General features: G+C 43.5%; 1 protein-coding gene across 4 annotated transcripts in view; it reads right to left on the bottom strand.

Annotated features, from left to right (window-relative positions):
• ttll5 (tubulin tyrosine ligase-like family, member 5) overlaps positions 1-25,258 on the bottom strand; it is a 386,423-nt gene that overhangs the window by 259,086 nt on the left and 102,079 nt on the right. The gene's annotated exons all lie outside the window — the stretch shown is intronic.

Below are 25,258 nucleotides of genomic sequence, written 5' to 3'. Positions count from 1 at the left end.
AAGAATGAAGGCCAGGAATACAGTCATCTAGTTCATTGCGATGTACAGCACGGCAACAGACCCTTCGGTCCAACCCATCCATGCCGACCAGATATCCCAACCCAATCTAGTCCCATCTGCCAGCACCCTGTCCATATCCCTCCAAACCCTTCCTATTCATATACCCATCCAAAAGCCTTTTAAATGTTGCAATTGTACCAGCCTCCACCACATCCTCTAGCAGCTCATTCCATACACGTACCACCCTCTGTGTGAAAAGGTTACACCTTAGGTCTCTCTTATATCTAGCATTAGAACAAAATTGTAAATCACAAGGCATCTATTATCTTCCATTGCACTTATAGAGTTGCACTACAGTTTATAGAGTTATGGGAGGTTTAGGAAGCAAGGGGTATAAATTTTTTTTAAAAACTAACTTGGAAAGCTAGACTATTTTAGAATATTACCACCAAAGTGCGTAGCTTCACCAAAGAGGATTCTACTCAGCATGTTACGTATGGCTAGTCAAACAGCTGAAAACAGTTGTTTGTCTACAGCAAGAAAGCTAGTCCTCAGGGTCATCTGTCATTTCTGATTTCAGGCAGGTCAGAATACAACTCGGTTCCATTACCAATGCTACTAACTCCAGTTACAGTTCAGTAATTGCCACCTTATTCTGTACTGCCCCAAGCCAAGCTACTCCAAGCTACAATGCTGCCATCCACATGGCTACATGGAAAATTGCCAGGTTAGGTCCTCTACACTGGAAGCAGGACAAATCCAAACTGATCAATTAATATCTTAGCAGTTGACTCTTGATTGGCAGTAAAGTGGTGGACAAGGTCATCAACAGTGCTATAACAAGCAGCACTTGCTTAGCAATAACCAGAGCAAAGCGGTTGATTCTTCACTGACCTCTGGGTAATAAATGCTGGCCTGGTCAGCTATGCCTTATTCCATGAATGAATAATTAAAATAACCTGCTCACTGACGTTCAACTTAGTTCCCGTAGCGCCACTCAGCTCATGCACTCTATAGGAACTGAGAAACAGGATTAGTCATTCAGTCCATCGAGCCTGCACTGTTATTCAACATAATCAAATACTTCAATGCCTTACCACGCCCGCATCCCAGTAGCCTTGTACATCACTGCTAATTACAAATCCATAAATCTCTAACTTAAACACACACAAAAATCTGAGCATCCACAGCTCAATTACAAAGGTTCACAACCCTCTGAGTAAGAAAAGAATTCTTCTAATCTCAAACTCATTTGGCATCTCCCTTATTATTACATAATGTCCCCTAGATCCAGACTCATACTTCAGATGTAGTCTGAACTAGATTTTATACAATCAAAGCAAGGCTTCACTACTCTTGTAAAGTCAGAGATGCACAGCATGGAAATACACCCTTTGGTCCAACACGTCCATGCCGAACAGATATCCTAGATAAATCTAGTCCCATTTGCCAGCATTTGGCCCATATTCCTTGAAACCTTTCCTATTCATTTACCCATCCAGATATCTTTTAAATTTTGTTTTTTCGACAGCAGTTGAAATTGGAGAAGCGACAGCGGGGACCAGAGGACCGATGGGAGGGTAACTTTAAAGTATAAAAATTTACCTTGAGTTAAGGCAGAGCGCACACTGAGCAGGAGCGGACAGAGGACTGTTGGGTAAGTGAGGCTTAACATTTGGGCGGTTACTTTACCCAAAACACTACGTGGGTAGTGTCTCGTACCTATCCTCCTCCTCAAACCAAACAAAAAAGGTTCTGTGCCCAAGATTGGTAAGTGGACTATTTTTTTTTAGTTTTCAGTAGTCTCATTTGGGAACTTAGAACAGTGGGAATGGAGGTTAGGCAGTTGAATGTTCCTCCTGCAGAATGAGGGAAGTAGGGGTCACCAGTGGAGTCCCTACTGATTGCATTGTGGGAAGTGCACCCGACTCCAGCTCCTCGAAAACCGTGTTAGGGAACTTTGGATCATTCAGGAGGGTAGAGGGGGTTATTGGGAGGAGTTACACGGAGGTAGTCACACCTCAGGTACACGAAGAAGTGGACAGAAAGGAAACTGGCAGGCAGTGCAGGGATCCCCTGTGGCCGTCCCCCTCAATAACAAGTATACTGTTTTGGATTTTGTTGGAGGGCATGACTTACTAGTGGTAAGCAATGGAGCACAGGTCTCTGGCAAGAGTTTGTCCCCGTTGTTCAGGAGGGGAGGAGGAAGAGGAGCAGAGCATTAGTCATTGGGGACTCCATAGTTAGGGGGACAGAGAGGAGGTTCTGTGGGAATGAGAGAGACTCACGATTGGTGTGTTGCCTCCCAGTTGCCAGGGTTCGTGATGTCTCCAATCGTGTTTTCAGAATCCGTGAGGGGGAGGGGGAGCAGCCCCAAGTCATGGTCCACATAGGCACCAACAACACAGGTAGGAAGAGAGATGGGGATTTAAGGCAGAACTTCAGGGAGCTAGGGTGGAAGCTTCGAGCTAGGACAAACAGAGTTGTACTAGCGAGGTGAGGAGCAGGGAGAGAGAGGAGTTGAACATGTGGCTACAGGGATGGTGCAGGAGGGAGGGTTTTGGAATCTTGGATAATTGGGGCTCTTTCTGGGATAGATGGGACCCCTATAAACAGGATGGTCATCATCTGAAACAGAGGGGTATCAATATGCTGGGGGGAAATTTGCTAATGCTCTTCGTGTGGGTTTAAACTAATTCAGCAGGGGGATGGGATCTGAAACTGTAGTTCGAATGTACAGGATGTTGAGAGTAGTGAGCATCCGGAACAAGGTGGATGAACCTGCAGCATGGGGTGGTACCTGGAACTTTGATGCTGTGGCCATTTCAGAGACATGAGTAGTGCAGGGACAGGAATGGTGTGGCAGGTTCCTGGATTTAGATGTTTCAGTAAGAACAGAGAAGATGGTAAAAGACGACAGTAGTACGGTGGCAAAAAGGAACGTTTGAGGACTCCTCTACTGAGGTAGCATGGGCTGAGGTTAGAAACAGGAAAGGAGTAGTCACCTTGTTGGGAGTTTTCTATCGGCCTCTGAATAGTTCCAGAGATGTAGAGGAAAGGATAGCAAAAGTGATTCTCGATAGGAGTGACAGTGACAGGTTAGTTGTTATGGGGAACTTTAACTTTCCAAATATTGACTGGGAATACTATAGTTCAAGGAATTTGGATGGGTCAGTTTTTGTCCAATGTACGCAGGAGAGTTTCCTCACACAATATGTAGACAGGCCAACAAGGGGAAAGGCCACATTAGATTTGGTACTGGGTAATGAACTTGACCAGGTGTTAGACTTGGAAATAGGCGAGCACATTGGTGATAGTGACCACAATTCGGTTATGTTTACTTTGGCGATGGAAAGGGATAGGTATATAACGCAGGGCAAGAGTTACTACTGGGGGAAAGGCAATTATGATGTGATTAGGCAAGATTTAGGATGCATAAGATGGGGAAGGATATGCAGGGGACGTGCCCGACTAAAATGTGGAACTTATTCAAGGAACAGCTACTGCGGGGAGGAAGTTGTCAGACGAGGGAGCCACGGTTTCCAAAGGAAGTTGAATCTCTTGTCAAGAGGAAGAAGAAGGCTTATGTTAGGATGAGACATGAAGGCTCAGTTAGGGCATATGAGAGTTACAAGTTAGCCAGGAAAAACCTAAAGCAAGATTTAAGAAGAGCAAGGAGGGTACATGAGAAGTCATTGGCAGATAGGATCAAGGAAAACCCTATGGTCTCTATAGGTATAACAGGAATAAAAGAATAACTAGAGTGAGATTAGGGCCAATCAAGGACAGTGGTGGGAAGTTGTGCGTGGAGTCAGAAGAGATAGGTGAAGTGTTAAAGGAATATTTTTCATCAGTATTTATGCTAGAAAAAGACAATGTTGCTGAGGAAAATACTGAGCAACAGGCCACTAGGTTAGATGGCATTGAGGTTCAGAAGGAGGAGGTGTCAGCAATTCTGGAAAGTGTAAAAAGAGGTAAGTCCTCTGGGCCAGATGGGATTTATCCTAGGATTCTCTGGGAAGCCAGAGAGATCATCGAGCCTTTGGCTTTGATCCTCATGTTGTCATTGTCTACAGGAATAGTGTCAGAAGACTGGAGGATAGCAAATGTTGTCCCCTTGTTCAAGAAGGGGAGTAGACACAATCCTGGTAATTATAGACCAGTGAGTCTTACTTTGGTTGTGGGTTAAGTGTTGGAAAAGGTTATAAGAGATAGAATTTATAACCATCTCGAAAAGGATAGTTTGATGGGGGATTGTGGTGTATATATAGATTTCAGTGAGGCATTTGATAACGTTCCATATAGTTCAAGGATATTAACCCTACCCCTCTAACCACAACAAGCACAGAACCCCTCTGCTCCTCACCTTCCACCCCACCAACCTCTAAATACATTGCATCATCCTCTGCTATATCTGACACCTAAAAACAGATCCTAGACCCCATCACCAGGGATATATTTCCCTCCCCACCCCTATCCACTTCCATAAAGACCGTTCCCTCTGTGATTACCTGGTCAGGTCCACGCCCCTAACAAGCCACCTTCCCCTGCCACCGCAGGAACTGTGAAACCTGCGCCCACACCTCCCCCCCTCCACCTCCAATCAAGATCCCAAAAAAGCTTTCCACATCCAGCAGAGTTTTACCTGCACTTCCACACGTGTTACCTACTGTGTCCGTTGCTCCCGATGCAGTCTCCTCTACATTGGGGAGACAGGCGCCTCCTTGTGGATTGTTTCAGAGAATATTGTCAGGACACCAACACCAATCAACCTCATTGCCCCAATGGCCGAACACTTCAACCTCCCACTCTGCCAAGGACATGCAGGTCCTGGGCCTCCTCCATTACCAGTCTCTTACCATCTGAAGCCTGGAGGAAGAACGCCTCATCTTCCACCTCGGGACCCTTCAGCCCCAGGGCATCAATGTGGATTTCACCAGTTTCCTCATTTCCCCTTCCCCCACCTTACCCCAGTTCCAACCTTCCAATTCAGCACTGTCCCCATGACCTGCCTCATCTGTCCATCTCCCTTCCCCACCTATCTGCCCCACCCTCATCTCCGACCTATCACCTATCCCCTACCACCATCCACCTATTGCACTCTCAGCTACCTTTCCCCCAGCACCACCAGTTTCCTATTTATCTCTCCACCCCCGAGGCTCCCAGCCTCCTTCCTGATGAAGGGCTTTTGCTCGAAATGTCGATTTTCCTGCTCCTCAGATGCTGCCTGACCTGCTGTGCTTTTCCATCAGCACACTGTTGACTGGCAAAATGGGCCTTTCTCCAATTTAGAGCTTCAACTTTTAGATCCAGTCTACCTTTTTCCATGACTATTTTAAAAATAATAGAATTATGGTCATTGGCCCCAAAGTGCTCCCCCACTGACACCTCAGTCACCTGCCCTGCCTTATTTCCTAAGAGTAGGTCAAGTTTGCACCTTCCCTAGTAGGTAAATCCACATACTGAATTACAAGATTTTCTTGTACATGCTTAACATATTCCTCTCCATCTAAACCTTTAACACTATGGTAGTCCCAGTCTGTGCTTGGAAAGTTAAAATCCTCTACCATAACCACCTTATTATTCTTACAGATAACGGCTTCTCAATTTCACTCTGACTATTCAGGGGTCTACAATACAATCCCAATAAGGTGATCATCCCTTTCTTATTTCTCAGTTCCACCTGAGTAACTTTTCCGGGAACATCCTCCCTCAGTACAGCTGTAATGACCCTTCCCCTCCTCTCTTGCCTCCATTTCTATTCTTCCTGTAGCATTTGTATCCAGGAACATTAAGCTGCCAGTCCTGTCCATCCCTTAGCCATGTTTCTGGAATTGTTATGATATCCCAGTACCATGTTCCTACTATGCGCTGAGTTCATCTGCCTTCCCTGTTAGGTCTATTGCATTGAAATAAATGCAGTTCATTTTATCAGTCCTACCTTGTTCTCTGCTTTGTCCCTGGATGCCCTGACTGACTCGCTTCTTTTCTCAACTGTATCAGTCTCAGATTGATCTCTTTCCTCACTATCTCCCTGGGTCCCATCCCACACCTTACTAGTTTAAATCATTTTGAGAGCTCTACCAAATCTCCCTGCCAGTATATTAGTCCCCTTCCAATTCAGGTGCAATCCATCCTTCTTGTACAGGTCACTTCTACCCCAGAAGAGATTCCAATGATCCAAAAATATGAATCCTTCTCCCATACACCAGCTCTTCAGCCATGTATTTTCTGCTATACTCTCCTATTCCTGCCCTCACTAGCTTGTAGCACCGGGAGTTAATCCAGATATTACTACTCTCGAGGACCTCCTTTTTAAATTCCTGCCCACCTCTCTGTATTCTCCCTTCAGAATCTCAACCTTTTCCCTTCCTATTCCGTTGGTACCAATGTGTACAATGACCTCCTGCTGGGCCCGCTTCCCCTCGAGAACAATCTGCACCTTCTTTGTAGTTGGGCCGAAGGGCCTGTTTCCATACTGTAGGGAATCTAATTTAAAAGTGCATAAGAAGTGCAAAACATGCATTTAGTGGAATAAAAGAATGATAATTAACAGACATGCAATTCGAAACCATGCAAAGAATTTCAGATGGAAAAGAGTCCGACTATACAGTGTTCAGGAGCCTGATGGTTTGGGGGACGAAACTATTGCACAGTCTGGCCATGAGAGACCGAATGCTCCGGTATCTTCTGCCAGATGGCAAGAGGGAGAAGAGTTTGAGTGAGGGGTGTGTGGGGTCTTCCACATTGGTCTTAGCCTTTCGGATGCAGCATGTGGTGTAAGGTCTGTAATGGAGGGAAGAGAGACCCTGATGATCCTCTCAGCTGTCCTCACTATCCGTTGTAAGGTCTTACAATCTGAGACGGTGCAATTCGTGAACCAGGCAGTGGTGCAGCAGCTCAGGGTACTCTCAATGAACCCTTTGTAGAATGTAGTGAGGATGGGGGGTGGGAGGTGGGCTTTCCTCAGCCTACACAGAAAGTAGAGACACTGCTGGGCTTTCTTGGCCAAGGAGCTGGTGTTGAGGAACCAGGTGAGATTCTCCGCCAAGTGGGCACCAAGAATTTTGGTGCTGTTCACAATCTCCATTGGGGCGCCGTTGATGTCCACAGAGAGTGGTCGCTCCGTGCCCTCCTGAAGTCAAAAACCATCTCTTTCATCTTGTCCACGTTTGGAGACAGGTTGTTGGCTCTGCAGCAGTTTGTTAGCCACTGCACCTCCTTTCTGTATGCTGACTCCTCATTCCTGCTGATGTGATCCACTACAATCGTATAATCAGCAAACTTGATGATATGATTCGACTTATGTATTGCTGCACAGTGGTGATGTCAGCAAGATGAACAGCACTGGACTGAGCAAGCAGCCTTGGGAGGGGGTAGAGGTGGGGGCGTGCTTTGTGTGATGGTGTTGGAGATGCTGGTCCCACTTTGGACAGACTGAGGTCTCCCAGTCACGAAGTCCAGGATCCAGGTACAGAGGGAGGTATTTAGGCCCAGCAGACTCAGCTTTCCAATCAGGTGCTGAGGAACAATTGTGTTAAATGCAGAACTGAGTCTATGAACAGTAATCTGATGTAGGTGTCCTTCTTCTCCTGGTGGGCGAGGGACAGATAATTTAAAAGGAAAAATGTGCTGGGCTATGGGAAAAGAGCAGCACGGTGGGACTAACTGGCTAGTTCTTTTGATGAGAAAGCACAGCATGACGGGTTGATTGGTTTCCTTCTGTGCTGCAGAACGCAATGATGACATCTGATGATCAGAATTTCTCTTCAGGATACCACCAATTCCCCTTGCACAAGTGTCATTACAATTAGCAGTATATAACGTGCATGTGGCATTTGGCTCAGATATGCCATCTTTACCCCAGCTGGCAAAGAGAATGCAGAAGCCATCCTGAACTAACTCTCCAGCCCATCTCCAACCTGCACCTGTGGGAAGTGCCTAGCTACCTGTGTGCTTACATCTAGGCAGTGACTGACCTAGACTCCTAAACCCCCTACTCAACCACAACAGCACTGAGTCTCTATGTATGAGTCTCATCCATTCTGCCCAATGTAAATCACCCTGCCCACTGTGGCTCTGCCAACAGTTATACTGTCATTCCATTAGGCCCAGCTGCTATGCAGATCAGTGTGAAAACGGATTTTTGAGTGATGGTTTAATAAAGTTCTCACTAAAGGCTTTGGTTAAATAGCAATGTTTCTTTAACAAGTTTCTTGCAAGAAAGAATCAGTTGGAGATGTGGAGTGAAGAGGGAATGCATGGTGGACATTCAAATTTATTATTTTGAAACCACAGCTAATTCTGCTCATTCATGAGGTGCAAATTATTACAATCTGACTTTTGTTTATAATGAATAAAATGCATTCAGTCTCTGGACCCAAGTGATATAATGTGGCAGCCTGTTTATCTGCCATTGGTGTCAAAGCACAGTGGCTGCCTGCTCCAGCTCCTGAGGGAACAGAGAGCAGTGCTTTGTTCTCCCTGCACTATTTCTCAGCGTGTTCTTTTACAGTGTCTTTAACCAGGCACCCCAAAGCCGCCTTCTGCAGCAAGCGGCCTCCTACATACAGCCAACTCAGCCAGCTGAAAGCCTTTTTTTTTGGAAAGCTCCCTTATTCAACTTGAGTTTGGCGCCGGAGAGGCCCAGACCACACTGAGCTGGATCCCAGCTTGGGAAGAAGCGGAACAATAACCCTCTTATCCTTATCCATGTTCCTTAAAACAAACACTCTTTCCTCACCATTAAACAGCACACCCTCGCACTGCCACTTAAGGTCTCTATTAATTGCTGGCTGCGAGCATACGAATGCCACCAGATGCAAATCTGTAAAGAAACACTTTAACTCTTTCTTGGTAAATATTCTGAAAAGAAGAAAGTGAGGACTGCAGATGCTGGAGATCAGAGCTGAAAATGTGTTGCTGGAAAAGCGCAGCAGGTCAGGCAGCATCCAAGGAGCAGGAGAATCGACGTTTCGGGCATAAGCCCTTCTTCAGGAAAAATATTCTGAAAGGCATTTTTATAAGTTATTTCACGATGAGTATATTCTTAACAAAGCCAGTTTTTATTGCCCATCCCCATTTAGCCAAGAGAATATCACAGAGTTACAGCAGCTCAGCAGGCCATTCAGCCAACTCAGCCTTTGCCAGCATATTGTAATCCACTCGGCCCCATTCCCCCTCTATCGCTGTTAGCACGAAATTGCATTTGCCTCAAGTTCTGTGGCCTTGTTGAAATGCTACAGTCCCATTTGGGGTAGGTATATCTACAGTGCTGTTAGAGATAATTCCAGGCTCTGACCCAATGATAGGGAAGGAATTCCAATATCATTTCAAATCAGGATAGTGTATGACTTTAAGGTGGTCAGGTTCCCACAAACTTGAAGTCCTTGTCCTTCTGGGTGGTCGAATTCACTGGTTTGGAATGTGCTGTTGGAAGAGCTGCTGCAGTACATATTGTAAATGTTGCTACCGTGCATCAGTGTTCAAAGTGAGGAGAGGGATGTCAACCAAATTGTTATTTATTCAGATTGTGTTGGGCTCTTTGAATTTCATGAAACCCAACATCAGCTTTTTTAATTTTCTTTTTATTTATTCACTTGTGGAATGTGGGCATTGTTGCTGGCCCCAGCATTTACCGCCCATCCCTAGTTGTGCCTTGAGAAGGTGAGGGTGAGCTGCCTTCTTGAACCGCTGTAACTTGACCCACAATGACCTCAGAAGGGACTGCCAGGATTTTGACCGATTAAGATTTGGTGAATCTTATTCCCTCACACACTCGTGCCTTGAGATGATTCAGTGATGGTAACATCATTTAAAGTCAAAGGCTGATGGTTAGATTATCTCTTATTGGAGATGGTTGTTGTCTGGTACTTGCCACTTCTCAGACTGACTGGATGTTGTCTTGCTGCATAATAACATACAATTGCAATTGCGAATGGCACTGAGTATTGTGGAATGATCAGGTGGATGGAGGGAACGTCATTGATAAAGAACTTGAAGACGGTTAGGCCTAGGACCATGCCCCGAGGGCCCCTGCAGAGATAAGAGTTCGGTCCTGGAGCTGAGATGATTTGTCCTTCAAAGACATTATTGAACCAATTAAGATTTTTGGTGATCCAAAGTTTTGTGATCACTGATGCCACATACAGCTTTTTTAAACAGTCTAAATCCAAACATTTTAACCATCAGTGGTTATAAACCAACATTCTCTGGATTATCAATCCAGTAACAGAACCAACTCCGCCCATTAACCACTAGACTAACATGTCCAATATCCAATAGCACACTGAGCCCAACAATCACTCAAACATTGCATCTGTTAATCATGAGAGCATTAGGGTAATGTTCCCAAACTAACTGAGGTTCTGCCTTCTTAACCTTGCCTCAGATGTGGTAATCCTCAGGTTAAACCACTGCCAGTTACCTCTCTTTTTAATGAGAGAACAAACCTGTGGTCCTCTGGGACTGTGGCAAATTTACTTACTTAGGAGAATGTACACATCACTTCCTGAACTCTCACCTCTGTGTCAAAGGATTGTAGGCCAAACCTTACTTCACTAATTGATCCAGACTGATGGCATGGTGCAGAGGAAAGGAACATTCCTGCTGCCGGGGCTAGTCCTCAGTGTAGTGCTGGAGGCCTGTCCCTCTACTGGATCTGGTACTCAATGCAGTGCTGAGAGCTTGTCTCCCTGGAGGAGCTGGTCTTCACTGTCATGCTAAGGGGGATCTCCCTGTTGGAGCGGAACCTCCGTGTAGTGCTGAGGCTGAAGGAGATCCCATTTTCGTATTTAGCTATATATTAATGACATAATGGGATAATTTGAGTTTTGCCAATTTTTATCTTTTGACACAAACTTAAAGAGAGGTTTTGGCCTTTATGTGGCCTCTGAGATCTTTTTATGCACAGAATGGCTAGTTCATTGAGGATGTTCTGGTAAGAGTATAATTCACACATAATGGTGCAAATTATCTCAAGAGGGTTGGAATGTAAAAGCAGTGATGTGCTACTGAGACTTTATAAAGCTCTGGTTAGGCCCCATTTAGAATACTGTGTCCAATTTTGGGCCCCACACCCCAGGAAGGACATACTGACATTGGAGCGTGTCCAGCGGAGATTCACACGGATGATCCTTGGAATGGTAGGCCTAACATACGATGACCAGCTGAGGATCCTGGGATTGTATTCATTAGAGTTTAGAAGGTTGAGGGGAGATCTAATAGAAAGTTACAAGATAACGCATGGCTTAGAAAGGGTGGATGCTGGAAATTTGTTTCTGATGGGGTACTAGAATTGTAGGCACAGTCTTAGAATTAGAGGGGGTCAATTTAGGACGGAAATGAGGAGACATTTCTTCAACCAGAGAGTGGTGGGCCTGTGGAATTCGTTGTCATGGAGCTCAGTGGAGGCCGGGACGTTAAATGTTTTCAAGGCAGAGATTGATAAATTCTCGATCTCACAAGGAATTAAGGGATATGGGGAGAGTGTGGGCAAGTGGCGTTGAAACATCCATCAGCCATTTGATTAAATGGCGGAGTGGACTTGATGGGCTGAATGGCCTACTTCCACTCCTATGTCTTATGGTCTTTGGGTAATAATGCAAAACTGATGATATTGGGTCAACCATCCAATTTCATTTCCATTGGGAAAGATGCACAAAAGCCACCTGATCTGATATTGCATATTTTAAACAGCCAACCAAAATTATAATTCTCCCCAATGAGTTGCATTGCTATTCAGTAACTGTGCAGCCAAACACCCTTGTCAGCTGTGCTCCAGTAATAGCAAAGGATAAATGAGAATGTGTTAGGCTAGGAATTGAAGGTGCGCTGGACCTAGGAGAACTTGAGGCTCTTCTTCAACAAGGGCCTTGGATCTCCTAATCGCAAGATGGTCAGATACTGAACGTGAAGGACAGTAACTCTGTCTATGCAGCACTCCCTCTGGACTGCCTGGATCACATGTTCATGTCTCAGATATGCAGTCCACACTATCCACAAATCACAGAATTTCAGAGTATTATGTAGTATTTCAGGAGCCATAGGCCATTTGATTCAACAATTTCACAGCAGCGTACATGCTCCTTACTAGCTTCACAAAACCAAAACACAATGTCGACAATAACGGTAATTTTAGACATGAATATAAAAGTGAGCAGTGCAGAAGGAAGACCAAGAAGAACAATTGGAAACTCGAACTGCAAATTACTGATAACATTGATGCTAGAAATCTTGAGGACTCATCTTTCTGCATGGTACTAAAGATTGGTCTGAAGAATACATTCAAAAGTAGTAAAATAAATATGACATCAATAACTCACATGAAGAAATCAAGAATTCCAAAGCTGATGGAGCTGGACCCCAGAATGTGCTGCTACTGATCAGAATCATGCAGAGTTATTTTAATAGACTGTTCAAAATAGTTTCACAACCACAAGTCAGGATGCCAACCAGCAGAACATTATAATCATACAAGGCTCCAATTAAAGTTTTATGAACAGTAACTACCACACATTGCTTCCATATCCCACAATACAACTAGGGCGTGTGAACTCCAGCTGGTAAACTTTGCAGTAAATCCTGGCCTATAACAAATATGACAAACTTAGAGCTGAAATCCAGAGGTGAGATGAGAGTGACAGCCCTTGACATCAAGGCTGTATTTGATTAAGTGAGGCTTCAAACAGCCCTAGCAAAACTGGAATGAGTGGGAATCAAGGGCAAACTCTCCACTGGTTGGAGTCATACCTGACAGGTAGAGAGATGGTCGTGGTTGTTGGAGGTCAGTCACCTCAGCTCCAGGACATCTCTGCAGGAGTCCCTCAGGGGAGTGTCCTAGATCCAACCATCTTCAGCTGCTTCATCAATGACCTTCCCTCCATCATAAGGTCACTGATGATTACACAATGCTCAACACCATTCGTGACTCCTCAGAAACTGAAGCAGTCTGTGTTCAAATGCAACAAAATATGGACAATATCCAGGCTTGGGCTGACAAGTGGCAAGTAACATTTGTACCACACCAAATGTCAGGCTATGACCATCAGCAACAAGAGGCAATCTAACCACCGCCCCTTGACATTCAACGGCGTTACCTACACTGAATTCCCAACTATCAACATCCTGGGTGTTATCATCGATCAGAAAACCAACTGGACTCACCAGATAAACAGAGTGGCTACAACAGCAGGTCAGAAACTAGGAATACTCCAGCGAGTAACTCACCTCCTAACTCCCCAAAGCCCATCCAACATCTACAAGGCACAAGTCAAGAGTGTGATGGAATACTCCCCACTTGCCTGGATAGGGGCAGCCCCAACAACACTCAAGAAGCTCAAAGCCATCCAGGAATTCCTTCCATAATGGCATTGTGAGTTAAACCACAGCAAGTGGACTGCAGCCGTTCAAGAAAGCAGTTTCCCACCACCTTCTCAAAGGGGCAACTAGGGATGGGCAATAAATGCTGGCCATCAGAGATGATCACATCCCACAAAATGAATAAATAAACATTTTTAAAATATGAGATGATGAGACATAGGAGTAGAAGTAGGCCATTCAGCCCATCGAGTCGATTCCACCTTTCAGGGAGATCATGGTTGATCTGATAATCCTCAATTCTACTTTCCAGCCTTTCCAGCTAAACCCTTGATTCCCTCACTGATTAAAAATCTGTCCGTTTTTGCCTTGAGCCTATTTAATGATCCAGCCTCAACAGTTCTCTGTGATAAAGAAATCCTTAAAATCACTACCCTCTGAGAAGGGAAGCGATTGCTGGGCCCCTTGCATAGTTGTATCATCAATAGCCACGAGTATGGTGTTGGAAGATTGGAAGTTGGCTAATGTGGTGCCATGATTTAAGAGAGACTATAACGAAAAGTCTGGGAACTATATACCGGTGAAACTACATCAGTGGTGCGCAAGTCATTAGAGGGGACTCTGAGGAACATGTGCATTTGGAAAGGCAAGGACTGATTAAGGATAGTCAGCATGGCTTTGTGCATGAGAAATTGTGTCTCACTAACTTGACTGAGTTTTTGAAGAGGTGACAAAGATCAGTAGATGTTGTTTATATGGACGTCAGCAAAGTGTTAAACAAGGTTCTGCATAGTAGATTGGTTGATAAGGTTAGATCACATGGGATTCGGTGGAGCTAGCCAACTGGATACAAAATTGGCTTGAAGATAGGAGACAGGGTGGTGGTAAAGGGTTGCTTTTCAGACTGGAAGCCTGTGACCAGCAGTGTGCCCCGAGGATTGGTGCTGGGTCCACTACTGTTCATCATTTATATAAATGATTTGGATGTGAATGTAGGAAGTATATTTAGTACATTTGCAGATGACAGCAAAATAGTTGGTGTAGTGGACAGCGAAGGAAGTTATTTAAGAGAACAACAGGACCATGATCAGATGGGCCAATATAACAGATGGAATTTAATTTAGATAAATGTGAGACGTAACATTTTGATAAGGCAAACCAGGGCTTTATGTGCTAACTTAGTATTAACTTATGCAGTTAGAACATAGAACATAGAAAAATACAGTGTAGTACAGGCCCTTTGGCCCTCGATGTTGCGCCGATCCAAGCCCACCTAACCTACACTAGCCCACTATCCTCCATATGCCGATCCAATGCCCGTTTAAATGCCCATAAAGAGGGAGAGTCCACCACTGCTACTGGCAGGGCATTCCATGAACTCACGACTCGCTGAGTAAAGAATCTACCCCTAACATCTGTCCTATACCTACCTCCCCTTAATTTAAAGCTATGCCCCCTCGTAGTTAATACTACGGCCCTGGAAAATGTTGTCGAAGAAAGAGAACAGTTGCACAGGTGCACAGTTCCGTGAAAATGGAGTCACAGGTAGACAGGGTAGTGAAGAAGGGGTTCGCATGCTTGCCTTCATTGGTCAGAACATTGAATATAAGAGTTTGGATGTTATTTTGCGGTTGTACAGGACATTGGTGAGGCCAGTTTTGGAATACTGCATATCATTCTGGTAGCTGTTCTATCGGAAGAATGTTGCTAAACCTGAGAGGGTGCAGGAAAGATTAACAAGAATGTTGCCAGGATTGGAGGGTTTGAGTTATATAGAGGCGGAAATAAGCTGGGGCTAATATCCCCTAATATCCCTGGGGTGTCGGAATCTGAAGGGTGACCTTATAGTAGTTTATAAAATCACAAGGGGCATGGATATGGTGAGTAGACAAGGTCTTTCGCCTACAATGGGGGAGACTAAGAGTAGTGGACACAGTTTTAAGGTGAGAGGGGAAAGATTTAAAAAGGGGGGTAACTTTTACACACATAGGGGGGTGTGGGCATGGAATGAGCTGTCAGAGGAAGTGGTGGGTGTTGGCACAATTATGACATTTAAAAGGTATCTGGATACATATATGAATAGAAAGGGAGAGGGAAAATGGCTAAATATCAGCAAATGGGACTAGGTCAGATTGGATATCTGGTCAGTGTGGATGAGTTGGACTGAAGAGTCTATTTCCATACTGTATGACTATATGACACTTTATGGTCTCACTGAATAGCAGATAAGGCTGGAAGGGCTGGATGGCCTCCTTCAGTTTGGCTTGATTTAATATAATACCGTTCTCATAAATTCCCATTTCTCAGTAACACCTTAAAGCAAATCCAAATACTCTAGGATGCAGCGACTGCCTCTGATTCCACCCCTAAACTTGACTCTGGTTGATACCTCTGATTTGGCTTCCTGCCTCCACCTACTAACTCCGGACTCCTCCTTGCTTTCTCAACCCCAACTCCATGTCCACGAGTCCTGACTCATCCACAATAATGCATACAATCACATCTCTCCATCCTTGAATCCATGACACTCTTTTCACACTTGCATATTATGGCCTACACCTACAAAGTTTCCAATTTACTCAGAGAGGCCAATTTGCAATGAGCTCACCATCAGTGCAGCATTACAGTAAAACCAGGAATTTAACTCTGATGTTACCCAAGGACTTTTCAGCACTCTTAACTGCACACTCATCTGACTCTTAAAATTATGACTGTTGATTTTATAATTTTGTAAAAAATTCAAAATCTTTTTTCTCAATAAAAATATTTACAAAACAAAAGATTATGATTGAAAGCCCCATTCCAGAAGTATTAACACAGAAACCTAGCAAAGAGAAGCAGGAGTAGGCCACCTGGCCCGTCACACCTGTTCTGTCATTCAATATGATAATTCAAATCAGTCTTCTGTTCCCACTTTCTCCCTATACCCTTCGATCCCCAAGGCTTGAAGAACTAGATCTAACTTCCTCTTGAAAACATTCAATGTTTTCACTTGAACTGCTTTCTGTAGCAGAAAATTCCACAGATTCACCACACTCTGAGTGAATGCATTTCTCTTTACCTCAGTTATAAATGGCCTCTCCCTCATGTGACCCCTGGTTTCAAACAATTACACGCAAAAAATGAAAAATGTGAAATGATTGGGCAAGAAGAAAGTGATGTCAATTTCACTGGACCAATACTATTACAGAGTAAAATAAAAGTAGCAATAAATGCATTTAAAATTGGAATAGGATCAGTGTTGTGAACTCTGCAAGGCAAAGGTCAGGACTGCAGATGCTGGAGATTAGAGTGGTGCTGGAAAAGCACAGCAGGTCAGGCAGCATCCAAGGAGCAGGAAAATCAATGTTTCGGGCAAAAGCCCTTCATCTGCTGAATGTAATACTGTAAACTTTGTAATTCTCTGGCACCTATGAGACGAGGAGTGTGCCATTTCATCAAATTCTCTGAATAATCAAGAGGTCCAATGATCAATGTAAAAATACTCACTAAGTAATAGAAACATAATAGAGGAGGTATACACATCACTGTTATACTTTGTTTACAGCTTTAATCATTTAAATAATAATGTATTTTTGCCTTAAATAAAACTTGTTGATTGACAGCCTTCTCACTCACCCCATCATTGTGGTAGATCGCAATGCTTGTGGTGTTTGAGAAGAAATTGACTCAAAATGGAATTAATTGCTGATATTTCATGTGACCATTCAATTGAACAAGTTTATTCACAATGAGGTTAATAAATTTAAAGATTATAATAATTGGAGAGAATAATAGCGTAAACTTTGTGATATTTGAGGTACCTCTATATAATTTTGCTAGTTTGTCAAGTGTGCTTATTCATAAGGTGCCAGTTAAAACAAAGTTGGCTGTATACATAACTCTTTTGGATGAAAATGTTGGTAGTTTGATTAGTACTTTTGCAGACAACATGAAAGTTGGTGGAGTTGTGGATGGTGAGGATGGTTGCCAAAGGATTTAGCAGGATATCGATCAGTTGGAAAGTTGGGCAGAGAAGTGGCAGATGGAGCTTAATCCAGACAAGGGTGAGGTGATATATTTTGGGAGGTCGAATGCAGGAGGAAAGTAAAGGGCAGGATGGTTAGGAGCATTGACATACAAAGGAATCTTGAGGTGGAAGTTTACAGCCCCCTGAAAGTGGCAACACAAGTGGAAAAATGGATAAACAAGGCATATGGCATGCTTGTCTTCATCAGTAAGGGCACTGAGTGTAAAAGTTGGCAAGTCATTTTGCAGACTTCAGTTAGACCAAACTTGGAGTATTGTGTGCAGCTCTAGTTGCCACACTATGGGAAGAATGTGGAGGCTTTGGAGATGGTGTAAAAGAGATTTACCAGGATGTTGGCTGGATTGGAGTGTATCAGCCAGAAGGAAAAGTTGTACAAACTTGGAAACAAAAATAGAAATTGTTGGAAAAGCTCAGCAGGTCTGGCAGCATCTGTGAAGAGAAATCAAGGATAACATTTCGGATCCAGTGACTCCTCCTCAGAACAGGACCAGTCATTGGACTCAAAACAGACACTGGCACACCTGCTGAGCGTTGCCAACAACTTCTCTTTTTGTTTCTGATTGACAGTATCCACAGCTCTTTCAGATTTTATTCGACTGTTTTTGCTACTGTGTTGGAGGCTGACGGGCAACCTGATGTCTGTAAAATTATGAGAGGCATAGAACACGTTGGAGTTTTTTTCTCAGGCTGGAAATGTCAAATATTGGGGGGGGGGAGGTTGCAGGTTTAAGATTAAATTAGATTAGATTACCTAGAGTGTGATACCTTCGGCCCAACAAGTCCACACCGACCGCCACCCACCCATACCCCTATACTTACCCCTTCACTTAACACTACGGGCAATTTAGCATGGCCAATTCACCTGACCTGCACATCTTTGGACTATGGGAGGAAACCGGAGCACCCGGAGGAAACCCACGCAGACACGGGGAGAACGTGCAAACTCCACACAGTCAGTCGCCTGAGGCAGGAATAAGATAAGAGGCAAGATTAAAGGAAATGTGCAAAGCAAGTTTTTTTACAGAAGGTGGCAGCTGCCTGGAACATACTGCCAGGAAAATGTTAGAAGCAGGTATGATAGCAACATTTAAAAGGAATTTAGACAGACACATGAAAGAGGCAGGGAATAGAGTGATATGGACCATGTGCAGCCAGTTGGGATTAATTTAGAATGGCATCCTGGCAAGTGGCATACACAATGGCCCAATGAGCCTGTTTCTGTGCTGTACTGTTCTATGTTTTAAAAGCTGCTGGAATTGATAAAATACCTGCAGTATTGATTCAATACATCTCAAAGAACTTGACGCAAATGGTTACTGTGTAACAAGACAATGGCTAGAGGTTTTCTGGTAGCTAATGATGAACACTCACAAAGAAGTCAAAGACATGCCAATGTTCTGACTTTCACACAACTATTTAGCTTGTCCAAGTATTGAATGTTATGTTGAGAACTGTAACAAAGGGTGGGAAAGCAGAGAACGACATTAAAGATGACCAGCTTGTATTCCAGCGTGGAAGAGAATGGCAGAAACCTTCAATACTGTAAGATTAATGAGTGAAAAGTTTGAAATTTCATCAGAAATTGTATATTTGTCATGTAGAATTTGAGAAAGCTTTCAATTAGGTTGACTGGATTAAGCCCCTGACATGCTATAAGACATTGGGAAATGGGGAAAGGGAGGTGGGGGGAAGAGATTGATAGAGAGAGAGAGAGAGAGAGAAAGAGAGAGAAAGAGAGGTGGGAGAGGAGAGGATTCACAAGAAACTTGTGGGTGAGAATATATGGAAGAGGAGATAGACAAGAGTTATATATTACCAGTAATGTTCACTATCAGTGTAAAAACAATGATCAAAGAAGAATTTGAAGACACAGAAAATGCTATTAAGACTGGTGGCCAAAGGAAGACACTAGTTAGATATAGAGGTGGCAAGGCACATAAGGATTACAAGAAACAGTTTGGTAACAGCAGGCAGAAACTTTGGAATGAATGTGAACACTGGCAAAATCGTAATACGCACATTTCAAATGACCAAAGACATAGACAGAAAGAACTAGAACTGGTGCAAATATTCAAGTATTTAAGAAGCATAATATCGCCAGATGGAAATTGTAGCAAAGAAATAACAAGGATGGCAGTGGGAAAGGCCTTATTTAGTAAGAGACTGTGCTAACTGGAAAGCTGAATAAACTGCTGAAGAAGTGACCTGTAAGGAGCTTGATTTAGAGTGTTCTATGGATGTGAGACTTGGACCTTGAAGAAGGAGACCCACTGACTAAATAGCTCTGAAATGTGTTTTGGAGGCAAATAAAAAGAAATAGTTGGACAGTGAAAGTAACAAATGGTGATGTGCTGTGAAAAGTGAACAAAGAGGAAAATTTATTGAACATAATTATGGACAGAGTCTGAATTGCACACATCTTATGACAAGCAGACAAAAAAGCTGTTATGAAAATAAGATTTTAAGGGAAAGAGGAAGATGAAGCAGGGGATCATCAAGGGCACAGGATAAGACTATGATACAAGGACCTGCCCTTGGCAAGGAGGGAGGAGGAGGATGATCAAGATATGAGCAAAATATCAAGCCCAACACGTCAATGCATACTGAGAGGTGCTGCATGACCAGAGATGCCACCTTTCCTGTGACACATTAATCCCCAACTTCTCTCTCAGTGGATGGAGACGATCTCTTTACAATATGCTGAAGAGGAGCAGGGAGAATTTGTAGTTTTAGTTTCAGAGTTTGTAGACAAAATAGCCAATATTTATCCCCCAACCAATACTATAAGCACAGACAACTGCCACTGACGAGTGCTTGCTATGCATATATTACCTGGCAACATTTCCTACATTCCAAAAATGACTACAGTTCAGATGTAATTTGTTGCATATAAATCACTTTTGTATAACCTGAGATTAGGATAAGCTCAACAGAAGTTTTCAATTCTTCCACAATCTCATTCTAATTTATGCAAACTTGAGCAGGCCCAGCCCAGTATATCTTTATACCATGGGCCCACATCACAACAAAGAGCACCACTCAAACATATGGCTGGAGAAGTGCAATATATGGGTTAAACTGTTGAACAGCTTCAGCTGACGCAGTGTGAATGTTGAGATACCGACACAAATGGATCTCAGGCTCAGAATTTAGCATGTGGACGATAGTCTGACTTGAACGGGCACAGCCACAGCCACAATGTGAGCTGTTCCTCGTGCGTTCCACTTATGAACCAAGTGGCTTGCCTTCACTGATTAAGAGTTGTCTATCTTTTCTAGGAAAGATTAAAACCTGAAACTTCACACTCTCGGGTCATTACCAGATTGCAATTGTAGCTGTTTATACTCAAACCTGAAGGTGAGCCATCAGTAGGTGAGATTGTGTCTGTTTGTAGAGTAAAAAGTGAGGTCTGCAGATGCTGGAAATCAGAGCTGAAAATGTATTGCTGGTTAAAGCACAGCAGGTTAGGCAGCATCCAAGGAACAGGAAATTCGACGTTTCGGGCCAGAGCCCTTCATCAGGGCTTCCTGATGAAGGGCTCTGGCCCGAAACATCGAATTTCCTGTTCCTTGGATGCTGCCTAACCTGCTGTGCTTTAACCAGCAATACATTTTCAGCTCTGTTTGTAGAGTGAATGGTGCATTCCAGTAGGGGCTACAGGATTTCAGATGGGTTTATTTGAGACCCTGTGTCAATGTGAGTGCTTTATCAGCCGGTGGTGTTCTTTGCAGATATAATTTGTTTTTCAGACAATAGGAGCTTCAGAGTGCGTAAAAGTGGAAAAACACTCAACCAGTGTTCGTCTCTATGTCTCAAATATCACCTTTGTGATCTATGTGGCAACTCTTGAGCTGGGTTGAACAACAGTATCTGCTGCTGGTTAGACAGAGTGAGTGTGGCAGCGTTATATTTGTTGACTCTTCTGTGCAGGTGGTACCCACCAGTTTCCGGATGAAATTCACTCTCATCTTACCCTTAGCCTCAGTGTTCTCGAGGTACTGCCAGTTGGGTCAGTGTATGTTCACCAGTGATGCCAAAATATTTCCCACTGAGTCAGAGAGCACAGAACTGGACATAAAGATCTTCCCTGCCCTTCAAGGTGTTCAGGTCTCGATTTTATGAAGTAAGCTTCCAGTGAACATGCATCTCCAGTGAGTGTTTTTTTTTATTCACTCACAGGATGTGGGCATCACTGGCCAGGCCAGCATTTACTGGAGTTTCCTAATTGCCTATAGGACAAGTCAAATGCATTTTTGTAGCTCTAGAGTGACATATAGGCCTGACCAGGTAAGGATGGCAGATTTCCTTCCCTGAAGGGCATTAGTGAATCTGATGGGTTTTTCCAACAATCAGCAATAGTTGCATGGTCACCATTAGATTCTCAATTTCAGGCTTTGATCGAATTCAATTTCCATCATCTATCATGGTGGGATTTGAATGCATGACTGAATTAGCTTTATTGTCATGTGCACTCAAATGAGTACAGTGAAATGTTTGCAATGTCATCACTTAGCGATCCATCTTAGGTATGTTACCTAGGCACAGGTACTCAGGTATAGAGAGCTATTTCCTACTCTTCATTGCTATTATCAACTCTATGACTCAGTTCCGTAGAAACTGCACTGTACTCATGACATTTACTCAATTTCTTTCGCCATACATGCAGCCAGATCTGCTGAGTTTCTGTGTTTGTTTCAGATTTCCAGCATATTTTTCTTTTACTATTATCAGCGGTTTTACATCTCAATGTCACCTTCACACCACTATCAGTCCGTTGCCTTCTGGCCTGAGCTCCCCCCCCCCAATCTAAACTGGGGATGTTTGCCGATGATTACACAAAGGCCAGGTTATGACCATCTTCAACAAGGGACTAACTAACCACCACCTCTTGACATTCAATAGTGCTACGATCACTGTCAACATTCTGGGAGTTATCATTTATCAGAAACTTAACTGGACTCACAACATAAACGCAGTGGCTACAAAAGCAGTTCAGAGGTTAGGAATACTGCAGCAAGTAACTCACCTCCTGACTGCCCAAAGCCTGTCCACCATCTACAAGGCACAAGTCAAGAGTATGATGAAATACACCCCACCTGTCTGGATGGGTGTAACCCCAACAACACTCAAGAAGTTTGACACCATCTAGGACAAGATTAGAGCGGTGCTGGAAAAGCATAGCAGGTCCAGCAGCATCTGAGGAGCAGGAAAATCGACGTTTCAAAGGGCTTTTGTCCGAAATGTCAATTTTCCTGCTCCTCGGATGCTGCCTGACCTGCTGTGCTTTTCCAGCACCACTCCAATCTTGATTTTAATCTTCAACATCTGCAGTACCCACCTTCACCTACCTTCCAGGACAAAGCAGCCCGCTTGATTGACACCAGTTCCACCAGCATCTACTCCCTCCACTCACAAACACTTTCATCTAGAAGGACAAGGGCAGCAGATATATGGGAACACCACCCACCTTCAAGTTCCTCTCCGAGTCACTCACCATCCTGACTTGGAAATATACCGCCATTCCTTCACTGTCACTTGGTAAAAGTCCTGGAATTCCTCCCTAACCACAGCAGGTGGACCGCAGAGGTTCAAGAAGGCAGCTCACCCGTCCCTTCAACAGGGGCAACTAGAGAAAAAAAAACTCAATCCTCTTCTCCCTTTGTCAACAACATAAAAACCATCATTTTCCAGCCTCCCTTCAGTTCCGAAGAAGTCATTGGATTCAAACCATTAACTCTGTTTCTCTCTCCACAAATACTGCCACACCTGCTGAGTTTTTCCAGCACTTCCTGTATATGTTAGTTCCAACTTGTTACCCTGGACTTGGGTGCTGTCAGAACATAAGCATGTCAGAATATTACAGTGCTCTCCATTGCTTCTTGTGTCTAAAGGCTTAAGAAATCTGGAAGAGTATTGATAGACTACGTCAGGGCTTTTGTTACGGTCTCTTTCTTTGCTGACCCTTACCTGAGAACTGATTTGTAACTATGAAGAAATGGCAAGCAGTGTTAATTCTGGGCCAATGGGGTGGTTGCTTGGCTGCACCCAGATGTAGTTGTTTTACACTTTTTATGGTAATTGCACAAAGTCAATATGGACCACTGTTTCCCACCATGTTATGAAGGACCTTTCATCAAGGACTCCAGTTTTTTTTAAAAACTCTTCGTGGGATGTGGGCAGTACTGGTAACACCAGCATTTATTGCATGTGAATTGAGTGGTTTGCAGAAACAATTCAAAATGGTGTTGAGAGAAGATTGTGGTTGTAAGTTTGCTCCTTTTTTTGAGATTTTCTCAGTGCTGGAGCTCATTTCCTTGCTTTCTTAGAGCAGTAATTACTGATTTTATAAGTTTTGCACTGTTATTGAAACTTTAAAAAATTATCAATAGCTACCACACTTTAAATGAGCTGCCAGAGGAAATGGTGGAGGCTGGTACAATTACAGCATTTAAAAGGCATCTCGATGGGTATACGAATCGGAAGAGTTTAGAGGGATATGGATCAAATGCTGGCAAATGGGACTAGATCGGTTTAGGATATTTGGTCTTCATGGACTGAAGAGTGTGTTCCTGAGCTGTATAACTCCATGACATTATTTCAGGGAACAGTTAAAAGTCAACCACATGACTGTGAATCTGGAGTCACTTGTATGCCAGACTGGGTCAGACTAACAGATTTCCTTCCCTAAAAGCCATCAGTGAAGCAGGTAGACATTTACAATAGTCAATGATTGTTTCATGACACTATTTCTGAGATTAGCTTTATATTCCAGATTTATTTATTGAATGTATATTCCACCAGTTGCCATGGGAACACAAGACTCCAGAGAGGTAGTCCTTGGATTATTAGTCCAGACACATTACCAAGATGCCACCATATCCCATAGAAGAGCTATGTCAATTTGGGGTCTTCATATCCCCCATATTCTGTAAGGAGCCACTTTCCAGTTGAATTCTATTTTCAAGTATCAGACAACAATGACACCTGCTGAATCAAGGCTAAGAAAGGCACATGCCCGAAACGCCGAGTCTCCTGCTCCTTGGATGCTGCCTGACCTGCTGTGCTTTACCAGCAACACATTTTCAGCTCTGATCTCCAGCATCTGCAGTCCTCACTTTCTCCTCTTCAATCTTACCATGTACTGTTTTAGTTGGTGCTGTCTGTAGGCAAATATTGGCCAGGGAACAAGGAGAATTCCATCTTCTTATTTAATAATGTGGCATTGCTAGAGATGAATCATGCCTTTTTACCTTAAATATTTTGCATATGTACAAGTGCAGGCACTGAAAATACAAGTTGTACAGGTTGAAACATGCAAGAAATATTTCCTTTACCCTGTCCATATTTGCAGGTACAGGAGCTGACAAAGCCAGTTATAATTAGACAGGAATGAATTCTGAATATTAGAACAGTATGTATTTATCTACTTTTTGTTATTCTGAACTACCTACCAGGGACCAGTAACCTTTTTCTTACCCTGGAAACAAAGCTATGACTGCCTGCATATTAGCAAAGGAGGCACCAGGAGAAAGTGCATATCAAGTTAAAGACACCAAATTGCACTTTGTTCTTACAATTTTCTGCTGTTGGGCTTTTCCCCTCAGTTGTTTGGACTGTGCGCAGTGTGAAATCTACAAATATTTTATTTTGAAGTATAAATCAGGAAAATTAATGTTTGGATCTGGCTGTTGTTGCAGAGAACAAACAGGTTACATTGCAAAAGCTAAAGTGAAACAGCCTGGTGTTCACTTTTGGTTGCACAAGTTCAAGTAACTTATGTGGATTTTGGATTTAATACGTTTGTGAGACACATTGGCACCATGTGTCGTTCAATTAAACATTGGCCCTCTAACAGTTTTTGATTTAGTAAGTTGCAATTTATCACAGAATGGGGAGATGGGTCAGTTGCAC

The sequence above is a fragment of the Hemiscyllium ocellatum genome, chromosome 8 (assembly GCF_020745735.1).
Source record: "Hemiscyllium ocellatum isolate sHemOce1 chromosome 8, sHemOce1.pat.X.cur, whole genome shotgun sequence".
In the NCBI taxonomy this organism is placed as follows: Eukaryota; Metazoa; Chordata; class Chondrichthyes; order Orectolobiformes; family Hemiscylliidae; genus Hemiscyllium; species Hemiscyllium ocellatum.
This window is presented reverse-complemented; position numbering and strand designations above follow the sequence as displayed.